General features: G+C 39.3%; 1 protein-coding gene across 2 annotated transcripts in view; it reads right to left on the bottom strand.

Moving 5' to 3' along the window:
- Positions 1-20,536, bottom strand: part of kdm4b (lysine (K)-specific demethylase 4B) — a 499,010-nt gene that overhangs the window by 107,175 nt on the left and 371,299 nt on the right. The gene's annotated exons all lie outside the window — the stretch shown is intronic.

Raw genomic sequence — 20,536 nt, 5'->3', positions numbered from 1 at the left:
TAAACATCCAACAAGAAATGGTGTGAAGAAATATTTTTAAAATGTTGTAGATTTCTTCCATTACCCTTGTTAGATCTTAGAAAACTATCTGTGTGTACTGCCAACATAACTGTCACAATGTAGGTAGCTACAATCATATCTGTCCGACTTGACTTTTTGTTGGAGTCGTAAATATTTTTCATCCTTCTAATAAATGACCAAGTGAGCCCAAGTCAGATACAGGATTAATGTTGCATTTAAATCTATCAATATTTTAATAAACCTTTCGGCTCTGCTCAGCAGCAATCCAGGAGATAATACCATATATAAAAGAAACTCAGCTTTTCTTTAATCTTTCTCAGGGATGTTTAACTAATCACCTCTTTGTCATATCACACTTCTGCAAATACACACAAGATCTTGATCTCTTACACCTCTTTTCCCTTCCAAGGAAGCATCACATAATCCCTTTATATTTTTCTGCCTCCAACACACACATTTGTCACCTTGATTATCAATCATTAATTTGATTCACATGATGTTACTCAATGTGACACTGATGTTCAATGGCATTATCATTGCTAAAACGCCCACCGACAACATCTGGAGAGTTGCAATTGCCAGAAATTGAACCAAACCAGCCTTTTGGAATTACTATGTGGGTCAGAGACGATGAATTCTGCAGCAAGTAACACACTAACTTGAACTCAGTTACACCTCACTCTTCCAAACTCCAGTGGAAACAAGGGCAGCCTGTCCAACCTATCCTCATAAGGCAAACTGCTTATTCCAGATCTCAATCTAATAAACAAGCTCTGAACTGCCTCCAACACATTTACATCCCTTCTTAACATACAAACTCATGGATGCTTACTACACAGAAGGAAGCTATTTTAGCCTATCGTGACCGAGTCAGTCAGAGTCATACAGCATGGAAACAGACCTTTTAGTCCAACCAGTCCATGCTGACCCATAATCCCAAACTAAACTAGTCCCACCTGCCTGCTCCTGGCCCATATCCCTCTAAACCTTTCCTATCCATGTGCTTGTCCAAATGTCTTGAACATTGCAATTGTACCCATACCCACCACTTCCTCAGGAAATTCATTCCACATGTGAACCACCTTATTTAAAAAGAAATTGCCCCTTATGTCTTTTTTAAATGCTTCTCCTCTCACCTTAGAAATGTGCCCCCTAGTCTTAAAATCCCCCATCCTAGGGAAAAGACAACTACCATTAACTCTACCTATACCCCTCATGACTTTATAAACTTACATAAAGATCACCTCTCAACCTCTAATGCTCCAGTGAAAAGAGTGTTTGTAACTCAGCAAGATCCTGATAAATCTCTTCTGAAACCTCTTCAGCTTAACAATATCCTTGTTATAACTGGCTGACCAGAATTGGACACAATATTCCAGAAAACAGAGATATGAGAACACCAATGCCATTTTCCAGCTCTTGGCTTAAAGCCTTGGAAGCTATGGTAACACAAGTGAATATCTAAATACTGTTTTAATGTTACAATGTTTATTATCACATTACTTCGTCATGTGGTGATAAAAACTGCTTGTAGTGCTCCAGTGGCAGCCTGTTCAGTATTCTATATAATTCTAGCATTGTTCCCCTGCTCTTGCAATCTGTGCCACAGGTAATAAAGAAATATATCCTATATCTACCTGCCCTATTGTATTCAGGGATTTGAGGATTTTCAGATCCAAATCCCTCTGATGTTCAACAGAAACAGTAATTACTGGAGAAATGCTGCAGGTGTGCCAGCATCTGGATGAAAGCACAGTTAACATCTGGTCCAGCGACCCTTCTTCAGAACCAACAGTAGCTAGAAAAAGGTAATTATATATGCTGAAGACAGAGATTGGAGTACAGGATAAGTGGAAATGGAGCCCAGAGAGACAACGATATGGACAATGGGTGAGCCAAGGAGGAAGTCAAACTGATAAAAGGGACCATCAGTAGGTAAAAATTGTGTGACTGTGCTGAAAGCAGTCTACATCACAGCAGGGCCAGTGCTGTGAGAGTGGATAAAGAACATGGAAGCTACTGCTTATGGCCTAAAATGATTGAACTCAATATTGAGTTCTGAAGGCTGCAGGATCCCCAAGTACTGATCTTCAGTACCTTCCAGGTTCCTATCATTCATAACGTAATTCTTTGCCTTGTTAGCCTTTCCCAAGTGGAGTATCTTGCACTTCTCTCAGTTAATTCCGCTTGCCACTGCATTGCCCACCTGATCAGTTCATCGATATCCACGTGCGGTCTGTAGCTCCCATAGTCACTATTTACACTATAAAATTTCATGTCATTCCCCTTACACTGAAGTTCAAATCATTAACTTACACCACAAACAGCACAGGATCCAGCACCAAGCACTACAGAACCCCACTGGAAACAAACTTTCAATCACAGAAACACCCCTCCATCATCACTTTTCACATCCTCTCAGCCAATTTTGATTCAATGTGACACATTGGCCATGTGTGGGAACAGAATCTTAGTTTCTTGGCCAGTCTGATAGGAGGACTATCAAAAATCTTGTTACAGCCCAGGGAGACTACATAAATGCATTACCTTCACCAACATTTCTAGTTTCCTCCTCAAAAATGATTTTATATAATTTGTCAAACATGACCTTCCGTTAACAAATACATACTGCTATCCCTGATTGATCAGTGTCTTTCCAGGTGCAAATATATTTAGTTGCTCAGAAACCTTTCAAATAACTTCACCACCACCGACGTTGCACTGACTGGCTTGCAATTTCTTGATCAATCACTTCCACCCTTTTTTAATAATGGGACAATGTTAGCAATCATCCAGTCCTCTGTCATGACACCTGTGATCAGAAAGGACTTTAAAATTATGGCAGGGCACTCACACCTCCACTTCTGGCTCCCTCAAGAGCCTGGGATACATTTCATCCTCGCCTGTAGATTTATCCACTTTCAAGGCTGCTAAACATGCTAAAACCTCAATTCTCTATGTACACTTCTTTTAATATTGTACATTCCTCTGCCCTGATCCCCATATCAATGTCATTCTTTGCCACTATGAAAACCAATGCAAAGTATTCACAGAGGACTGTGTACCTGTATTCCAGATTCACGTACAGATTACCTCTATCACCCCTGAAGGGCCCCACTTGTAATTTTCTTGCTCTTTGTTCTACCCAAGAATACTCTCTCATGCACTTTCTCAGCATCCCTTATTTCAACCCTGGCACGTTTTATACTCTGAAGGACTTTGTTGTATTGAACCCAGATATTCGAAGCTGAGTTCTCTTTTTTGGCTTAATCCCAACCTTTAGATACTTCAATACCCAGTGTTCCTATTCTTCACCTCATCCTTTGCCTTTACAGGAATATATCTGCCCAATATTCTTGCTATATTCTCTTATGTTCCCACTGTTCTGACAGTTTTATCCGCAAATAGTTGTTCTCTGTCTACTTGGAAAATATCGTATCACAGTTTTGACTAAATTGGCCTTTCCCCAATTGTTAACATTTATTTTCAGCCCACCTTCATCCTTTACATGACTACTCTTAATCTAGGAGAAAGTGAGGACTGCAGGCACCAGAGAGTCAGAAAGTTGAAAAGTGTAGTGCTGGAAGAGCACAGGTCAAGAAGCATCCAATGAGCAGGAGAATCGACGTTTCAGGTGTAAACCCTTCATCAGGAAACCGAAACGTTGACTTTCGTGCTTCTCGAATGCTGCCTGACCTGCTGTGTTCTTTCAGCGCCACACTTTTCTACTCCTAATTTAACAGTCACGGTCACCATGTTCACAATACTCGCCTATCAATTTGTCTTCTACCAGTTTGGGCACATTTCTGAATATCATATCCAAAACTGCCTCTCCCTTCCCGGGCTTTCTATCCAGTCTCCTGGATGTCATTTAAGACAAAGCAGACCTTTTGTTTAGCATCCCATTATCAACATTCACATCGCTGAAGTGATAGACAAGCAGGATCTGAGGGTCAGAGTTCCGGATGAGTTAGGCTTTATTTGCAGTGCAGCTACAGAAATGATTAGATGATGGTGGGCCTGCATGTAATAAAAGAATGCATCTTGTTTTCTGGATTGGTCAGGGTAAACTGAAATGTAATGGGTAACATATTAGAGGTGGGTGGTTTTGGGACTGAAGAGGGTCAAATCTCTTAACTATTTAACAGATGAGACTGAGCATTCAGAAAATGACTTTTATAAGTGGATGTTATTACTTTAAAAAGAACTTCCACCAAATCAAACTACTAAAGCCCTCCAAAAATGAAATTAATATTTGCAATTAGAAAAATTGTTCCATGAAGTAGTGACCAAGAAGATTGATGAGGGCAGGGTGGTAGATGTAGTCTATATGGATTTCAGTAAAGCCTTTGATAAGGTTTCATTTGGTAGGCTGCTCTGGAAGGTTAGATTGCTTGGAATCCAGGGGGAGCTGGCAAATTGGATACACAATTGGCTTGATGGTAGGAAGCAGAGGGTAATAGTGGAAGGATGCTTGTCAGACTGGAGGCCTGTGATTAGTGGAGTGCCTCAGGGATCAGTATTGGGCCCATTGCTGTTTGTTATCTGTATCAATGACTTGGATGAGAATGTACAAGGTATGATTCGTAAGTTTGCAAATGACACTAAAATAAGCAGTATTGTGGACAATGAGGAAGGTTATCAAAACTTGCAGCAGGACCTTGATCAGCTGGGGGAAATGGTTGAAAAATGGCAAATGGAGATTAATATAGACAAATGTGAGGTCTGGCATTTTGGAAAGTCAAATCAAGGTAGGAGTTTCATGGTGAATTGTAGCACCTTAAGGAGTGTAGTAGAACAGAGGGACTTTGAAGTTCAGGTGCACAGTTCTGAAAGTGGAGTCATACGTAGACTGGGCAATGAAGGCAGCTTTTGGCACACTGGCCTTCATCAGTCAAGGCACTGAGTATAGAAGTTGGGAAGTTACGTTGCTGTTATACAGGACATTGGTGAGGCCGGATTCTGGATTAGAGTGGTACTGGTGCACAGCAGTTCAGGCAGCATCCGAGGAGCAGGAAAATTGACGTTTCGGGCAAAAACCCTTCATCAGGAATACATTTGTAGGGCTTTTGCCCAAAACGCCCACTCTAATCCAGAATCTGCAGTCATTGTTTTTACCATTGGTGAGGCCGGACTTGGAGTACTGTGTTCACTTTTGATCACCTTGCTTGAAAGGATGTTACTAAATTGGAAGAGCGCAGAAGAAATTTACAAGGCTGTTGCCAGGACTCAACAGTCAGTTATCTGGAGAGGTTGGACAAGCTAGGACTTCTTTCTTTAGAGTGTAGGAGACTGAGGGGGGATTGCAGAAGTGTATAAAATGAGAGGCATGGATAGGGTGAATGCACTCAGTCTTTTTCCCAGGGTTGGGGAATCGAGGACTAGAGGGCATCAGTTTAAGGTTTGAGGGAAAAGAATAAAAGGGAACCTGAGGGACAACATTCTTTTTTTTACACAGAGGGCGGTATGCATATATTGTGGCAGGACATTAACAGCATTGAGAATTAATTCTGCATTATAGTCAGCTTTTTGCCACAGGTGTCAGATTAAGCTCATTTCACATCATGTGCTTGATGGCCATTAATAAAAAGTACAAATGCAGTTTTTCTACGAGTATGAAACAAGAATTAAGAAGAAAAGGCAGAATTTGAACCCATTGCCACATCATCATCTGTGGTATCCCCCAAGACTCAGCTGATTCAGAGTTCAAGCCTCCCCAAGAGACTCGAACTCAAAATCTAGGTTAATGCTTCAGTGACATACTACATGAGGGCTACACCACATCGCTGTCATCCTTGAATGAAACACTAAATGGAGTTTGTTCTCTCAGGCAGATATAAACGATCAAATGACACAATTTTGAAAAACAGTGAGGTAGTTCTCCATTATGTTATAAACAGTGCTTGTCCTTAACTAATAAACAGATTCGGTTTAAAAACCTGAAATGTCAACTTTGTTTCTGTCTCCATAGATGCAGCTAGACCTGCTCAGTATTTGCAGCTTTTACGGCTTTTATTTCTTATTTTGAATATTTACAGGTTTTTTTGGAGACTTTATTTATTTATATTACTGTTTGTGGGACCTTGATGAATGCAAATTAGCTGTGTTCCCTAAATTATAACAGTGATTACATTTCAGAAGTGCCTCATTGACTGTCAGATCTGAGAGAGGGGGAGTGCAGGCTAAAGAGGGTGATTGAGCACAGTGGGGTCGGGGGTGCTGGAGAAAGCATGTGCGAGAAAGAGCAAGCACACACGTACAGGATAGAGTGCACATAAGACTGGCAGGACAAAAGAGAGATACAGTGTACAAAGTGAAAGACTGAGCATGTACACGGGGAGAGATAACAAGCTAATTTGTATGAGTAAGGAAAAAAAGCTGTCAATATATTTTATGCAGAGTAACATCCAGAGTTTAAGGTTGTTATTTACTTTCTGGGTCAGCTAATGCAAAATATAAGCAAATGAACACTGGAAGCACCTGGGACAGGATAGTGAGAAAAAGAGAGTACACACATGAGATAGTGTGTGTTTGGGACAATAGACCATGGGGAAAAGAAGGAACATAAGGAGAGGTTGACAGCAAAAATGTATAAAAGGTTGGTCCAAGAGCACAGCTGGGGCAAGATGTTGACAGCAAAGTATGAGAGATACAAGGAAAGAAGGTGACAAAAGATAAAGGCATGGAAGGAGGGGGGAGGGGAGAGAGTTAGTGGGGAAGCAAAGAAGAGAGGTGAAAGAAACTCAGTAATGGGGGGGGAAAAGAGAGAGATGTTTAAGAAAGAGAAAGGTTGCAGCTGCAGACAAGACCGATGTCCCGTTAGAAAGGAAAAGCAAGAAATCACAAATATTTTAACACCAAGTATGGTATTCACCCTGGTCACGATCCAAACTCTTTTGAAAGATCTGTGCACGAATGTGAATCAGCAAAAGGATCAGCCTGAGCTCACTAGATCAGAAAAAATCCTTCCAAATATTCAAGCATCTATTTGCATGTGAGTTATTGAGTTTTCTCTATAATGACAGTTGGCAGTCACATTATAAGGCTATAATCCAAAACTTCTGGCATTGAATTGCTTTTGCTTTGCATGCACTGACCTAGAAACTAATTTACAACCTTAAATTCACTGATAACTGTCTGTTACTCGTATGAAATATTCTGACAGCTTTCTTCGTACACTTACAAATGAAATGAACAGGGGAAATTATCATGAATCAAGATGTAAATAGATAAAAATCTTTCACCATAATATTTCTAAGTGAATACACATCATGTCCAATATTTTAACGATGGAACAGCTGCCAACTGCAGTCTTGGAATGGTTATTTTCCTGGCTATTTTTGAACAATTTGCCAGTTGAATTCAGAGAAAGGCTGTTGATGTGAAGCTCTCTCTCCCACATGGTGGTTATCACCTAATAGAGATAGGTTAGAGATTTAGTATCCTTGAGAAGCTGTAAATGACAGCTCCTGCTGATCTGCTCAAAATGACTTTGAAGGTAGGTAATTGAAACTCATGATCCTTAAATCAATAATTGCCTTTGAAAGCGAAACCACAAGGAGCCTGAGTACAACACTGACAATGCATTTCCAAATTAACCTTAAATTCCTTTGATTGCCAATGGATTGCCTCAGCAACTTGCAACATTTGTCTCTACTTGCATTTGGTCAAGAAGCTAAGAGTTGCCTCAACAGAAACATTGGGCTGAGTCTTATCATATTATGTAAAAGCAAGGACCGCAGATGCTGGAAACCAGAGTCTACATTAGAGTGGTGCTGGAAAAGCACAGCAGTTCAGGCAGCACCCGAGGAGCAGGAAAATTGACGTTCCTGTTGAAGGGCGTTTGCCCAAAAAGTCAATTTTCCTGCTCCTCAGATGCTGCCTGACCTACTGTGCTTTTCCAGCACCACTCTAATCTAGACTCTTATCATATTAGCGACAGATTGTCATTTTTTGTTGAGTTCCTTAGATAATTCCCAGTGAGCTTTCTCATTTGATTGTCCCAAACATGCACCATTTACTTCAGAGCATTTGGTACCCCTCCTATTGAATCTGAAACCAGTTCCTCACTCCCAGGATAGTCCGGCACTGCAGCATCGGAATCTTTAAAAGGCTATTACGCATCAGTCTAACACTGACAAGCTACCCTGCAAGGTTCATGATATTGCCCCCAAGCAGGACAAAGATAGGAAATTGGCACCCTGCTTTGTGAATAGGGAGGTTCTTATAGATAGTATGCTGCAGAGGAATGTCCTCCACTTCTACTAGGGCTGGCAGAAGAGGCCACAATACCCAATATTGCCAGCCTGAGATGGCACCCAGTTTCAGCTGGTGGAACAGACAGCAGTGTAGAAAAGGTCAATGACCGTCTCCACTCCACCAAGTGCCAGCGTCATGTTTCTGTTTATTCACAAGCAATCTGTCTGTACTACTGTACTCCCCTCCCACCATGCTCTAAGCCTCTCTCTTAATAAATACAACATTTTCCATACAACACTTGCCTCACAACACCACCACTACTCCAGCTTCAAACCTACAATCCAACTAAACCTGCATGGACTCTGTGCTGCCTACTTATTTGAAACACCTCTCCCTAACTGCACCAGCATTAACAGCTATGCTAGCCATTTTCCTTTCACTCAATATCTCCCTTTCTTTCAATCCAGAAGAAAACAGCCCATCATCGGGCAGGAGTAGCCATAACTGAAGTGCCTGATATTTGCCTCTTCAGCCCGAGAGGAGGACCCTGACGCGGTGCCCAAAATCCTGCACAATATCAGAGGCCTGCCTTGACTGAGCACTACTCTCCTCCAACTTTGAGACACAGCCAACTGGCTGAAGCATATGCGGTGTGTCTGATGAAAAACTGAGGCAGCATAATGTCCAGCAAACATTTCCACCCTCTACGCTGATCACTGCACACAAACATGAGAATTTGACTGCCTTTGTGTGTGCTCTAAAAGGCAAGGCAAGGCAAGACAGAATACTGAGAGTTTGATAGATTTGGCTGAAAGAACAAAACATAAAAAAGGCACGGTAGGGATAGTGGGAGGTCAGTAAGTGAGCAGCCCTGAGAGGCAGTCTGATCTATTCCACGAGCTGGGTTCATGATTCTGAATGCACTACATCCTTGCTACAGTATTACAGTGACAGCTGCCAGTGCAGCCCGAGATATAACACTGAAGTGCAGGAACATTCTGTAAGTGGATTGGAAATGTAACATATTCATGGAGTGAATGAGGCCACTGTCCTTGGAAATGTTGCTGCTGAGTGCCCAAGGTGGCAGTCTGAACAAGGGAGTCATCAGGCTCGCACCGACATTCACATTCACAATTCTGTGTATCTAGTTTTATCTGGAACATGCTAGAGTAGGAACCTGCATATCAGTGAGGAAAAATTAGGTATCAACGAGGGTGATAATGAACAATAATTTGCGTTAACAGACCATTTACCGCTCACTAGAGGATCCTGTCTTGGTGCCTGGAATGTTGTTGGAATTTGTGCCATGTTGCTCCCAATAATCGAGAAAGATCTCACTCTTCTCATCAGATTTCCTGAAATTGTTTCACCATTAAGGACCTGAGAAAATTCTGACCATAGTGTCATTATCTTTAGGATTCAAACTAGCTCCTCAAATCACTTACTGCAAAGGATATTTAGAAATTTCATTGTTATTTTGATTTTAATGAGGACTAGACATAGGTTGGGCCCAATGGTAAAGAATTAGAGTGGGTGACCCTGGAGCTTTAGCCTCAATTGGAATTAAATCAACAAGAGGGACCAATAAAAAAAAATAGTGTAATCTTTATGGTTATCATCAAATTGTAAGTCCATCTCTTGGGTGTACTTCATTATTCTAAATTTCAAGCCAGACATCCAGTAGGAGACTCTTCCACACAAATTTTTAATGTCAAATTAATAGAGCAATCGTAGCTCCCTAACTTCCTGCCCACTAGAGATTCAAATGATTTCAATAAGACTGATGGCACATGGTTCTGATGCAAATTCATTGACCCGAAATGTTAACTCTATCCACTAACTGTGCCTGACCTGCTGGCGCTCATTTTTTGCTTATATTTCAAATGATATATAATTCCCTTTAGGAATTACTCAAACAAAAAAATGTGAAAAACACATTCTGCAATCACCGAGATTTAGTAGCATAGAAGGAACACTATTCGATATTTATTTTGCTACGCAGTTTATGCTTCTTTCAAGAAGTTTCTTGCAGACAACAGACAAGCACCATTGAAACCAGTGAAAACACTGACAAGGAAAGGGCAACAAATAAAAAGGACAGTAATTGGGATTTGTTTACACCAGCAGTGTGATACTGAATTCTGACTGACAGACAAAAACTTTAATGCATTGCTGAGCGCAAACATGACAGTTTGTCGGCTATCACTCTATTCGATAAATATTACTGTTCAGAGGATTGGATGGACATACTGTTTAAACACTAGTTCAGTCATACTCAATATGCTGGATACTCAATAGATAAGGTATATTTCTGTAACTGATTGGCCCAATGTTGCAATGCACAGAGGTGCTTTGTCAATCATGTTGTATAATTAGCCCATCACTTCTGGATTCATAGCGAGAAAAATAAAGTGATCACTCGTCATACTTTTCAGGGATGAAAGTACTATGTTTCACAAATTATCAACAATGATAACGTTTTTCTTCCTCCGAATCCCTCATCCCACATTCCAAGCTGAATCCACTGCTTCTACCTTCACAGTTTTACCACTGCAACTGAGCCACATAAAATTGAGAGGACAAATTCCCTCTTTTGATTGGAGAAAAGGCTAGCTACATTGGGGAGGAATGGAGAGAAGACAGGGGACAGATGAAAAAAAAATCATTTGAGCAGACTGCTTAGAATTAGCAACATGATGCAATATTAGGGATAGTAATGCAAATAAATTGGTTTGTCAAATTAAAGTTAAAAACTATTTGTATCTCAAACAGAAAATAAACACTTAGCTATAAATAAAAAAGACAAATATTCATGTGTTCAACAAAACACTGGAATGCTTAGGTGGCCCTGTCTATCAGGTAGTTATGAGAATACTTTAAAGTCTACAGCAAATCATACAGCCAGCAATTGCAATCTGTTTTTGGCCTTTCTTTTTCACAAGTTACTTTAATGATGTATTGAAGCTTGTGATCCACATGCTGTATCACAGTAACGAGTAATCATGGTACACAGATTGCTCTGATTACTGCAGCAGGTTGTCATACAGTTAATTCCTAATTGTATTCCCACTTGAAATACTAGTTTATTCATACAGTAAATCTGAGATGTGCAGTCATTTTCAGTAAAGTTCATCTTCTGCTTGCACTGCCTGATCGAACCATTCAACTCAACCCAGCTTTAGATAAATACATTAAACAGTCTACTCTTCAGCTGTCACATTAAGTTTCACATTCAGACAACAAATCGGTCATTTATTACCCCAGTAAATTTTATAACTTTAAAGGTAATTTTTTTTCATTTTTTATACAATTTCAAACTTTAACATTCCAATTATGGAGTTTACTGCATATTTCTGGCACATCCTTCAGCCAATCATAATGCCTCTCTGAAGTATGGGAAGATTTACTTTGCTGCTCTGACTGTTCAACTGACTGAAAAGATATTGAAAGGAGAACTGCATCTTGTGACCATTCCTACATGAAACTACTCAAAGTACCAATGTGCACTCAGTTCAAATCTCAATTCTTCATGCAAAATATTTGGTGTCAATCATCTCACTGTAGACTAAATACTCTTTGCTATCAAGTACTATCACTTATGTGACACCATCTTGTGAAGCAGCTTTAGATCATGTCATATTCTACATGTTTGGCATTATACTGAACTTTTCTAATATAGGGGAGGCAGGGAGAGTGTACTCAATAGCTCCCACAAAGAAAATTGTGATTGATCAGGTAACGATGGCAGTAGGCAGACACATCTCCTGATCTGCTCAGAGTGGTTCAAATACATCAGTTCAAATAAACTACATGCAGGGTTTGCAATAGGTGTTTCTCTATTGGGATGATCAAGATTTTTTTTTAAAGAATGAATCCCAGATGTGACAGTTAAAGATTAAGTCTATGATATACTGAAAAAAAGGCATAAATACCCCCCGAATTAAACCAAACTAACTGTATGCTGATCCAAAGAGCCTGAAGTATTATCAGACTGGGCATTTTAACATGAAACAGTCACTGACGAGCAAGTAAATAACACAAGTAAAATACAAAACTACATCAGTAAATAGGGAGATTTAAGAGTCAGCTGAAATTGTGATGGACAGCTAGAGATTGCACTAAAATAGGGTAAAAAGCCTGTTCATTTAGCTCAGCTCAATAGTAACACCCATGCCTCTGAGCCAGGAAAGTTGTAGCTTCAAGCTTCACATGAGAAGCGAGTGCATAAATTATGGTGGGACTTCAGTTCAATAATGAGGATGTGCTGTATTAGAGGCAACATCTCAATTGAAACATTAAAGTGACCTAAATATCCCTTCTCAGTAGGACACAAGATCAGGTATTGAAAGCTAATCTCAGTAATGGAGATCATCAAATTATTACTTTAAATGCCCTTTGAAATAGCCTAGCAAGCAACTCATTTCAAAAAGGATAGGCAACAAGTGCTGACTTTATCAATAATGCCCATGAAAGAATAAACTAAAATGATATATCACAGCACAATTCAAAGTAAGATGAGATTTATTCTATGTCCAGTCAACATCAATCCTTCAAGCATCACCACTAAGAATGGATTATCAAGTCATTTATTGTATTCTTATTGTGGAAGCTTGCAGTGTAGAACTGTCTGTCACACTACCTCCACTGACTAAAGTTCAAAAGTAAAATTTGGATGTGAACAAAGGAAGTTATGATTACTAAATATGCAGATGACACTAAAATTGGAAGTGCAACAGACAGCGAAAAAGATTATCTCAGAGTGCAATGGAATCTTGATCAGATGGATCAATTCACCAAGGAGAAGCAGATGGAGTTTTAATTTAGATAAATGTGAAAGGCTGCATTTTAGAAAAGCAAACCAGGGCAGGATTTATACACTTATTGGTGAGCTTCTGGGGAGTTTCTGAACAAAGAGACCTTGGAATGCAGGTTCATAGTTCCTCAAAAGTGGAGTCACAGGTAGATAGGGTAGTAAAGGTGGCATTTGGTATGCTTACCTTTACTGGCTAGTGCACTGAGAATGGAATTTGGAGGTCATGTTGTAGCTGTACAGGACATGTTTTAGGCCACTTTTGGAATACTACATGCAATTCTTGTCTCCCTGCTATAGGGAGGATGCTGTGAAATTTGAAAGGGTTCAGGAAAGATGTACAAGGATTTTGCCAAGATTGCAGGGTTTGAGTTACAGGGAGAGGCCAAACAGGGTGGGGCTATTTTTCCAGGAGCATCAGAGGCTGAGGGGTGACCTTATAGAGGCTTATAAAATCATTAGAGGCATGTTTAGGGTGAATAGACAAGGTCTTTTCCACAGGGTGAACAAGTCCAAAACTAGAAGGCATAAGTTTAAGGTGAGGGGAAAGGTTTAAAAGGGACCTAAGGGGCAACTCTTCATGCAGAGGGTGTTGCATGTATGCAATGAGCTGCCAGATGAATTGTGGAGGTTGGGACAATTATATTTAAAAGGCATCTGGATGGATATATGAATAGGAAGGGTTTAGAGAGATATGGGCGAAATGCTGGTTTATTTTGGATAGCTGGTCAGTATGGACAAGATGGACCAAACGGTCTGTTTCTATACTGTACAGCTCTAGGACTTTAAGACATTTTAGGTCATTATGAGGACATGAAAGAAAGTTTTAAACACAAGTAGTTTTGCTCTGACACAACTGATACAGAAGGCAGGCTTGGGTGGCTTGCCAAGATGATTTGAAACCTAGGTATGATCACCACCATGTAACTGGAATATTTGGTATTAGATAGAAACATTTAAAAAAAGGTGCACAAGTTGGCTATTTGGCCTTTCAAGCTTCACCATTCAATATTATCATGGCTGATCATCCAACACAGTACCCTGTCACAATTTTGCCCTATGCCCTTTGATCCCTTGATCCCAAAGGACTACACATAGCTCCTTACTGAAAATATTCAACACTTTGGCCTCAGCTGCTTCAGCACAGGATCACCATACTCTGAGATGAGAAATTTCTCATCTCAGACCCTAAAGGAGTACGCCGTATCCTTAAACTGCAATCGCTGGTTCCGACTCCCTGGACATCTGGAACATCTTTCCTGCATTTACCATGTCTAGTTAGTCAGAAGCTTATAGGTTTTTGAGACTGCCCCCCTCATTCTTCTGAATTCCAGTGAGTGAACACTATCCTCACCAATGCAATCTCTCTTTGCATGTCAGTCCTGCTATCCCAAGAATCACAAGTCTGAGAATATTGGAATGGTATGTTGGTAAAGCTCAGTATGGGAGAGGATTAAAGCTCGAAATGTGTGACACACTCATTGACATTTCTCCAATCTTGTGTGCTTCAAAAAATAAAGAAGTAAACAGGTGGCTTTTCACAAGTTATACTTTTTTTTTACTGTAACAAATAAACCTCAAATCAAGAGAATGACACTGTATACCAGATTCCAGCCAGGAGCATGCAGTTGACACTCCTGCTTTAATGAACCCATTGCTCCCTCAAGGCATCTATCATCTCTTTAGTTCATGTATAAAAATCCATCAAGATTACTGACAAACACCACAAGGGAGCTGCAAGGACAGCTCCATTATCTGACAAGTAAGTGAAGCAAACAGAACTGAACTGTTATTGCATTAGGAGGAGAGCAGTCACAACAGAATGCATTAAATTCAAATTAAACTTTTTTTGTTACTGTTCATTGCATTAAAATCTTTTTAGATGTCAGCAAGACCTTTATTGTTCCTGTTAGAATACATAAAGGAAATGCAACACAAAAGGTTGAAGCTAAGATTTATTCTGTCTTAAGCAGTGAAATTTACTTATTTGCTACTTGTCATTTGTTTGGGTTCCAATTTTAACCATTTCAAAGGCTATCACTTGCAAAATGATTCTTCAATTGCAGAGTGGGGTGTACTGAACCCAATGACAGACTTCGCAAAATTAGGGAGAAAAATGATGGGCTGCTCTGATCAATTTTCTTCCCATTCCTCAAATTCATTATGCGAGTCACTTTACTTCACACAAGCCTGACTGCATGGCTCTGGAACACGATCTGACAATTTTAATGAAAAGAGCACAGAATTAAGCAACTACAAAGTTACTAAGTTTCTTTTTAAACATTCACACCAAGACTGAATGGCCTCACTTATACTTTGCTTTTTCACCTGTTCACACTTTGATTTGATGTGAAGTAAACAAATAGTTTAAAAGTAAAGACTGGCCATGTAATGGATCTTAAAACATCATGCCAAGGAAATAAGGTTCAGATCTTGCTATTATAAACTATGATTTATATATATTTTTAAAAATCATTCATTGTCAATTTGGGTTTTCTTTCAGCAAGAGACCACTTCATTCAAAGCAAAACAAAGCAAACTATGATCTGTCAAGCCAGGTTCCTATCTGAGATCTGACTGCTAAGGATAAAAGCATAACCTTTTATCCTTAGCAGTACATAAATCAAATGCTCTGGGCTAAGTTTCCCACAAATTAATGGTGGCTGCATGCTACATGCCATTAATTATAAGCATATTGACCAACACGTTCAGAGGTAGAAAAATATCATCGCTGGATTTACATTCTGAAGATGGTATCCCATTTTTGACGGTAAGCCTGCCTCCATTCAGCCATTTTGATTGTTCATGCATCAACTCTAATTAGCATGCATTGGAAAATCAGTGCTTTCTCTATAGTTGAAGATATGGACTCTAGGAGGTAGGACAAAATGGATAAAGGAGCTGCACAAAATGGCTTCTGCAAAGTGCATAAAAGGGCTTCTGCACTGCTAAATTAGATTGCAGGACCAGACAGAAACAAGAAACCACAGACTGATGTTTCCCCATGCTTACGTGACTACCTATAGTTAAAGCTATGAAGAAGTAGACGGATAAGATGAGAAAATACTAACCACATCTGCAAACTGCAAGTCCTCAGAGGAAATACTAAACCACATTTTGCAAGCTGTGAATCTTTGTAAAAGCAACATAAGCCATTACAACTTAATCAATACCATTGGTTCAAGTTACTACCCATGAAGTGATTATAATTTATTGATTGGTTGTTACTATGTGATCATGCTCCATGTCTGATGACGATTAATGTATATAAACCTTATGTAAACTCTGTAAGGCTGTTGGATTCTTTTGATTGCCAAGAAGAATTCATACTTCTGGGCAAATCAGAGCCTGCCAACCCAGCGCTGTAACATACAATAAACAATTGTTTGCATGTTGGACAAAGTGTCATTTACAGGTGTGTTAACTGACCGATCGTGGAACCAAGTGACATATACATCATCAGAGTGAGAAGCAAAAAGAGCCTGTACTGAAAGTTCTCACCTTTGCATTGGTAAATTACAAATGAAGATAAAGGAAAAGTTGACCTTTCCACCCTATATGCCAATGTATGTGCAAACTGCATGATGTCTAAAGTGAATAATTACACTGTGATTACCTGGGAACGTTAAAATTTGTTTTTAACTTTTTTAAAAATATAATATATTTCCTGATTCAGCCTCTGGTCGGCTGGGCTATTGTAGGGGGTGTGTTTTTTTTCCAGGTCATGGTCCCGGTTGAAGAGCCTACTCAATGCCAATAAGAAAGATGGTCTCTGCCAGTGCTGCTGGTAGGCCAAGGAAATGGTGTACACCTAAAAACTGACTGAGGCCAGGCTGAAGGGCAACAGTGAAGGGATGAGGGGGGATTTGGGATGGATCCAGAGAAGAAGAGAATGAGGTGGTGAAAGTAGATGTGAGGAAGTAAAACCTTCAGTAGGACTCTTCAACTGGGATCATGACCCGAAAAAAGCACACCCCTTACAACAGGCCAGCAGACCCGAGGCTGCAGGTTGGACAATGTCCCCTCCCACCACCTAGTTAATTAAAGCAGCAATAGGAAAAAATCCTTATCACTTAAGACCTTGACTGGACAATGGGCAGACAATAAGAGTGTATCTGTAAAATTAAGATGGGGATGGGTGGGCTGGCAACAGGGAGAGTGCCAACACCACTTGCCCAAATGTATGGATCCACCCAGCTCTTACCTACCCAAAAGCAGCCCATAAAAGTCAGCTCCGAGTTGCAAATCTCTGCCCTTTACCTTGCACAAAAGTCACCTTATCTTAGCTTTCCCATTCATTTGGAAAACTTTTGGATTTATCTAATAAATTTGCTACAGAACTTCAGAACACACAATTAACAAATTTATAAATCAATGTGACAATCATTAACGCAAAGCCAATCAATGTTTCCAACCCAGGAGATAACTTAACTATTTAATTAAAATGCAATAAAGATTCTAAAACATTGATTTTAAATACATTGTTCTTATTTTTTACTTTTTATCCTTTTATTTCTCTCAATCTAAATTTTTTTTCCCTTACTCTTTTTATAAGTGATTTGATTCTATTTCATTCTCATTATCGAAGTTTCATTCTCAATCCTAATCGCTGGAGACAATGTTAATTCTATCTATCAAACAGATCCCAAATGATCAACTATCCTCATTGTGCTATGATCAGTTTGCATTTTTTGCAATTTGCAGAATGATTATGTTTGAGAGGTAGTTACTGGCAGGAGGTGACCTAACAGTGCAAACTGCAAAATGTCCCACCACAGCAACTGTTGAACAATTATCTGCTTTGAATGCCAGAGATTTGGGGGCAAGTTTCTCATCAAGATTGAGGCAGAACATTGGAAGAATGCAAAAGTAAATATCAAATGTTTCCATAGTGTAAGTGTACAATTATCAATAATTTGAAAGGAAATATTTAAATGTAGGAGGAAAGAGTAGGATTTATTGAATAATTTTTTTTCAAAATTTGTCATGGGTATGATAGAAATGGCTCCTTCAGTGCTGTACTTTTTAATGAATGACCCTCCATCTATTTCAAAAGGATTTTTGAAAATTACTGATGTCTATCTTCATTACATAAAAACATTACAAGGCCACCATGGTGACAGCAGTGTGGCAAGCTAACATCCTTCAAAAATAACCAAGTTAAATAATAATTAAAAAGAAAAATGAAAGCTTGGCAACAGAACAAACGGAAGGTACATATAAACTATTCTAACCATAAATTGGAAGCAAAAGAAAACATGAGGCAAGACAAAATTAAAATAAAGAAAAGAGGAGTTTCTACATGAACAGCCAGTACTGCCCCAATGTACACACATACACTGCCATAGCTATGCTTCTCGTCTAAAGGTCGACATGGCAATAGTGAAGCTTTAAAGCAAAAGGTTACCAATCTGTTGACTGAGAAGGAAAAAAGGTCTGTGTTGAAAAACCTCTCCACTGCATCAGTAAATTACAAATGAAGACAACGAGAAAGCTGACATTTCCACCACACATGCCATTGAGTTACAAACTGCATGATGTCTAAAGTTGGTAAGCGTGCTGCGATTATCTGGGGAAATGTTTTGTTGAGTTGATATACTTCATGATTCAGCTGCTGTCAGAAGAAACTACAGTAGTTCTTCTATAACGCGACGGTTGTATTCTTATGCAACCCCGCATTATAGAAAAATCTCACTTTAGAAACAGCGCTTTATGTGTAGGTGGTGATATTGTGTTACTGCCAACTCATGTTAAAAATCTGCACTTTAGAAACATTGTCCCCAATATGTGATATAGTATAACAACCTGTAGTTCAAGGGTCCTGTACCAGCTGTACAAATCTTCTGGGATGCCCATAACCTGACAAATATTGAGGCAATAAACCTGATTTTTGACAAACATTGCTCTTTAAAAAAGAAAATGGTATTAGTGATATATTTGCAGTTAGGAGATTAATTAGTTTAATTGCACTCAGCTAAATATAGCTCATTACTATTCACCTGAGTGTTGTGTCCAATTCCTTTGTAATAACATCATAACTGAGGATGCACTCCAGAGAATTTGACGTGTGCATAAAGTACTCATTAGTCAATCACTCACCTACAGACCTTCATACTTTCAAATTCCTGTATTGCAATGTCAACTTTGGGGTTTATAATGATAAAGGATCTCAAATGTTAATTACTTTGTAAATAAAAGACTGTCTATCAAGCACACTTTAATGTTATAATGGAACAATACTGTTCTGACACATTCATTTTAATTTGTGCTTTTGTGGCTCATTAGTTCAAGTATTCATGTTTCCCAAGAACAACACTGGGATTTTCAATTTTTTCCATAGTACCCTAAATAGCTTATTATTTGAAACAGTTCATCTGTGATGAAATTAGCACATGCTTTACATCAATTTTCATGATAACTCACTTCTACACTATCCTTAACTGCACAAAGTACAGCACCAGAAATAATAAGGGAGCCAGTACACTGGGCAGAGGTTTGAACAGAATACTGGGAATAGCATTAACACACTGCAGTTTGTGAATGGCAATACAGTACAGAAATTCAAATTGTGCAGTTGCATAGATGCAATTTGTCATTCACCTTTTTTTTTGCTACAGATTAAATGTTTCCTTCAGATTCAAATTCCAGTTTCTACATAGTACCCATATTTCAGTCCACTTGAAAGCCTATCTTTCACTGGACCACTGAAAGTTTTAACTACATCAAGGCATAAGGGATGAAATCCAACTTTGGCAGGGACATAAAACTGATGATAGATATCTCAATTTTGTTTTCCCTAAAGTCGAATGAAGTCAGGCAAGGCATATAATTGCATTCATTCCAGTTGATAGTGAGATAAAACATGAGATTTATACATGTAGATTAGATTCCCTATGGTGTGGAAACAGGCCCTTTGGCCCAACAAGTCCACACTGACCCTCCGAACAGTAACCCACCCTCCCGTCTGACTAATACATCTAACAACTATAGACAATTTAGCATGGCCAATTCACCTAACCTGCACATCTTTGGAATTTGGGAGGTACCCGGAGGAAACCCACGCAGACACGGGGAGAATATGCAAACTCCACAGAGTTACCCAAGGCTGAAATTGAACCTGGCGCTGTGAAGCAGCAGTGCTAATCACTGAGCCACCGTGCCACCCTACATGTTCTTTTTTTAAAAAAGTGTATTTAAAACCAGTGGCAGATGGATATTGGTCTATTTTCATTAAGGGGTTTGACAATTAGTTACATCAGTCTTTCTGGAATTGCAACTTTAAAACTCATGTCAAAGAGAACAGGTGACCGCAAGGGCCACAGGAGCATTGCCAGAAGTTTGTTTATATTACAAAAGGAGAGAAATAAAAATAAGGTATTAATATGGCAGGATCTAGGATGAGAAAGTTTTTTAAAAATAATTCAGTTAAAAGGCTTTTTGATTCAGACTGAAAGAGACCTGACTGAAGTCAGATGCAAGTATAGTGTCTCATAGAAAAGACTGTTT

The sequence above is a fragment of the Chiloscyllium punctatum genome, chromosome 24 (assembly GCF_047496795.1).
Source record: "Chiloscyllium punctatum isolate Juve2018m chromosome 24, sChiPun1.3, whole genome shotgun sequence".
Classification (NCBI taxonomy): Eukaryota; Metazoa; Chordata; class Chondrichthyes; order Orectolobiformes; family Hemiscylliidae; genus Chiloscyllium; species Chiloscyllium punctatum.
Note: the sequence above shows the minus strand (reverse complement) of the source record. Positions and strands in the feature narration are given on the sequence as shown.